Below are 5,053 nucleotides of genomic sequence, written 5' to 3' on the forward strand. Positions count from 1 at the left end.
GCCATCTCTTAAGTATTTCCTTGAGTAATTTAGCATTCTCGCATGAGAACATTTGAAATTCTTCTAACTCATTGAGTTGAAGCATCCGTTTCTCTTTAGCAAGCTTAAGATCCAAGTTGAGTTGTTGGAGAGTCCAGTAAGCTTTGTGCTCTAACTCCAAGGGCAGATGACAAGCTTTCCCAAGACCAACATATAGGGTGACATCCCTAAAGGTGTCTTGTATGTTGTCCTGTAGGCCCATAAAGCATCATCCAGTCTTTTGGACCAATCTTATCGATTTAGGCAAACTACCTTCTTGAGTATGCCTTTGATCTCTTTGTTTGCCAGTTTAGCTTGCCCATTTGTCTGCAGATGGTAAGATGTGGCAATCTTCTGCTTCACTCCATGTTTGTCGAGTAACCATCCTTCATCACTGATGATAGCTCTTGGGGTTCCAAACCTTGTGAACACATGCTTCTGCAAAAACTTCATCACAATCTTAGCATCGTTCGTTGGATATGCCTTGGCCTCAACCCACTTAGACGCATAGCCTACTGCTACTAATATGTACTTGTGACCAAAAGATGGAGGAAAAGGACTGAGAAAGTCAATACCCCAAGCATCGAATAATTTTACCTCAATGATGTTTGTTCGGGGCATCTCATTTATGTTGGTGATGTTTCCAACCCTTTGACATTGATCACAACTCTTTACGTAAGCATATACGTCTTTGAATAGTGTTGGCCAAAAGAATCCAAATTGCAATACCTTGGTCGCAGTACGTGTACCTCTGAAGTGTCCCCCACTCGGAGTTGAGTGGCAATGATATAGAATCTTATGTACTTCATCTTCTGCCACGCATCTCCTAATCATTTAATCTGCACACTTTTAAACAAGTATGACTCTTCCCAGAAATAGTACATCACACCGTGAAGAAACTTTTTCTTTTGATGATACGTCTTATCAATCGACATCAAACCACAAGCTAAATAGTTAGCAATATCAGCAAACGAAGGGGTATTACGGACCTGATTTACCTTCAGTATGTGTTCATCTGGAAATGTCTCCTGAATTGATATAAGTGGAGAATTCCCTTCTTGCGGCTCCAATCTGGACAAGTGGTCTGTTACTTGATTTTCTACTCCCTTTTGATCTTGAATTTCTAGATCAAACTGTTGAAGTAGAAGTACCTATCAAATAAGTCTCGGCTTAGAGTCTTTCTTGGCATGTAAATACTTAATTACTGAATGATCCGTATAGACAGTCACTTTGGTACCTACAAGATAAGATCGAAACTTGTCAAAAGTAAACACAATAACAAGTAACTCTTTCTCTGTTATCGTATAATTCAACTGAGCTCCCGTTAGAGTTCGACTTGTATAGTAGATGGGATGAAAAACTTTATTCCCTTGCTAGCCCATGACAGCTCCAATCGCGAAGTCACTTGCATCACACATCAATTCAAATTGCAAATCCCAGTCTGGTGTGACAATTATGGGTGCCGAAACTAACCGACTCTTCAAATCTTTGAAAGCTCTTAAGCACTCCTCATCAAATTTGAATGCTGTGTCCTCCAATAATTTGTATAAAAGTTTAGCAATTTTGGAAAAGTCCTTGATAAATCTTCAATAGAAACAGGGGTGGCCCAGAAAACTCCTAACACTCTTTACAGATGTTGGAGGTGGGAGTTTCTCAATAATGTCTACCTTTGCTTTATCTAGCTCGGTTCCATGTATTGTTATCCGATGCCCTAGAACAATACATTCTCGTACCATGAAATGACATTTTTCCTAGTTGAGTACGAGGGTTTGTTTCTTCTCATCGCCTTAGTACCTTGGCTAGATTGGCTAGGCAATCATCATATGTATCTCTGAATACTGAAAAATCATCCATAAAGACTTCCAAGTATTTCTCAACCATGCCAGTAAAAATAGACATCATACATCTTTGAAATGTAGCAAGTGCATTAATAAATCAAATCGCATGCGTCTAAATGAAAATGTACCATATGGGCAGGTGAATGTTATCTTATGTTGGTCTTCTAGTGCTACTGATAGTCTCACCTTACGAGTCTATCTAGCATTTGGTCCAAAAATGACAAAGGAAACAATCTTTCCTAGTCGCCTTGTTCAGCTTCTGGTAATCGATGCAAATTCTCTATCACGTAACCATTCTAGTTGGTATCAACTCATTATTCTCATTCTTAACGACCGTAATACCTCCTTTCTTTGGCACGCACTGGACTAGACTTACCCACGAACTATCTGAGATGGAGTAAATTATACTCGCATCTAACCACTTGATGATTTCTTTCTTTATATCATCCTTCATGATGGGGTTCGGTCTTCGTTGTCCATCAATCGTCCTTTTTCACCATCTTCCAAGATGATCTTGTGCATGCATACAAACGGACTAATACCACGAATATCGGCTATGGTCCATTCGATAGCCTTCTTGAATTGTTTCAATACTAGAATGAGTCTCTCTTCTTGCTCAACGGTTAATTCCGCTGAAACAATAACAAGTAAAGTAGAAGCGTTACCTAAATAAACATATTTTAAATGTGAGAGAAGTACCTTCAGTTCTAATTTAGGTGGCTCCTCAATTGGCACTTTTGGTTGGGCATAATCTCTATTCTCTAATTTCAAAGATTCAAAGTGAGATTGCGTATTAAATCCTCTTTGATTAGCTTCTATCAAAGCTAAGTATTCATCCTCCACTTCATCACTTGGAGGGTCTGATGTCAAAATTTGCTCTAACGGGTCCTCAACAAAGTTAAGTTCCCTTTCCATGATTAATCCCTCTAAATCAAACACTGTAGAACAATCATCAATTGTGACAGGAAATCTCATAGACTTAAAAACATTAAATGTTACCTAATCGTCCTGAACACGCATAATAAGCTTAACCTTCTGCATATCAATAAGGGTCCTTCCAGTTGCTAGGAAAGGCCTTCTTAAGATGATTGGCACTTCTTTGTCTACTTTAAAGTCTAGAATAATAAAGTCAGCAAGAAAAATAAATTTATCTGCACGTACCAATACGTCATCGATTTTTCCTTTTATCGATCTGCTAATTGAAGTGTAGCCGTGGTAGGTCTAACTTCACCTATCCCCAACTTCCTAAATATTGACATGGACATCAAGTTGATACTCGCACCCAAATAACATAGTGCCTTACCACAATATGTTGTTCCAGTGTTGCAAGGTATGGTAAAACATCTAGGATCCTTCAACTTCGGGGATAGTTTCTCTTGAAGATATGCATTGCATTCCTTCGTCAGGGCTACTGTCTCAAATTCTCCTAGTCTTCATTTTTCAGACAGGATATCCTTCATGAATTTGATGTAGTTCGGCATTTGTTCAAGTGCTTCAAACAACGGGCTGTTGATATGAAGTTGCTTGACTACGTCTAGGAACTTCTTGAATTGAACTTCGTGCTTCTACTTCTAAAGTCTTTGAGGGTAGTGTGGTGGAGGCTTTTTTATTGGAACTGGTTAATTTATCTTCTGTGGCAATTCTGCATCTAACGAAGTTGTTAGTTTATCAGAATTAGCTAGTTCAGAAGTTCCTTATTAGATTTTACAGATTCAGGTTCCGGTGAAACTAAAATTTTAACACTCGGTTGAACTTCCTCTAAGTCTTGAGCATTAGCTATCTCCTCTTCAACTTCGATGGTGTTGGGCTCTAATGTCAATTCGCTCCTCAATGTTAATGCTTTACAATGCTCCTTCCCAAGATTCCTCGAATTCTCCATATCACTAGGTAAAGCACCTTGTGGTCAGTTTCTGAGTTAAATTGCAAGCTGGCCCATTTGGTTTTCCAGGTTTTTCAATGTAGCTGATTGGCTTTAGATTAAGGCATCATTCTTGGTTATGTATGCCTTCAACAAGTTTTCTATGCCATTGGATGGTATAACTTAAGGTTGTTTCTGAACTTGTTGGGTAAAAATAGGTGGTTGGGCCAGTCTAGGTTGGGCGTATGTGTTACTGGGTCCAACCTATTGGTTACTCCAGGAAAAATTAGGGTGGTTTCACCATGATGGGTTATAGGAATTGGATTGCAATCCTTGCCTTCCTCGATTTTGGTTTTGGTTACCCATGTAATACATGGATTCTGGGTTCGATGAACATTCTTTGAACAAATATTCTTCCCCACAATAGACACAGGCTATATTTTCAAATTGATTGGGTGGCTGAGCTGCAAAACTATTAAAATTTTTAAGCATTGAAGAAATCGAAGATACTTGAGATGGAAGTGGAATGAGAGCGTCTACTTCATATATTCCAACGACTCATTTTTCTAACGCCGATCAATTGGTTGGCCATTGATAATTGTTGTTGGCAATCCTCTCAATGATTTCATAAGCCTCGTTATAAGACTTAGAAAGGAGAGCACCATTAACAGTAGCGTCCACTACCATCCTCGTGTGAGCATTGAGGCCATTATAAAACGTCTCAAGTTGGATACAATGTGGGATTCCGTGATGAGGGCATTTCTGTAATAATTCTTTGTACCTTTCCCATGCCTCATACAAGCACTCATCATCCATTTGTTGGAAAGCAGTGATCTCGTTCCTCAACTTAATGTTCTTGCTAGGCAGGAAATACTTCATGAGGAATCCTTCTGCTAACTCTTGCCATATTGAAATTGAATTTGGTGGCAATGAATTCAACTAGGCTCGAGCTCTGTCCCTTAGCGAATATGGGAACAACTTCAATCGTAGTGCATCTTTAGGTACTCCGGCTAATTTGAAAGAATCGTTCACCTCTATGAACAGTCTTCAATGCAGGTGAGGATCTTTGGTAGGCATTCCACTAAATTGGTCCATTGTCTGAAGCATCTAGAACATGACTAGTTTCAGCTTGAACTGTTGTGCCTCGATTTCGGGTCTCCTAATACCAAGATTAAGATCATTAAACACTGGCACGACATACTGTCTTAGAACTCTATCCCTATCATCCGCGATAAGGATAGGATTTTGAGCAGGGTTTGGTCCGTTTCCTTGATTTAGATTTTCAAGTTCATCTCCTCGGTCCTTCTCTGACTTGCTTGTCTTCTTCGCTGTCGAAAAG

At 39.3% G+C, this 5,053-nt stretch overlaps 1 non-coding gene across 1 annotated transcript; it reads left to right on the forward strand.

Moving 5' to 3' along the window:
- Positions 1-4,456: 4,456 nt before the first annotated feature.
- Positions 4,457-4,563, forward strand: LOC121220658 (small nucleolar RNA R71). The gene has a single exon (XR_005917877.1). It is a non-coding gene; the product is annotated as a small nucleolar RNA R71 (small nucleolar RNA).
- Positions 4,564-5,053: the final 490 nt, after the last annotated feature.

Source organism: Gossypium hirsutum, chromosome D08 (genome assembly GCF_007990345.1).
Source record: "Gossypium hirsutum isolate 1008001.06 chromosome D08, Gossypium_hirsutum_v2.1, whole genome shotgun sequence".
Taxonomy (NCBI): domain Eukaryota; kingdom Viridiplantae; phylum Streptophyta; class Magnoliopsida; order Malvales; family Malvaceae; genus Gossypium; species Gossypium hirsutum.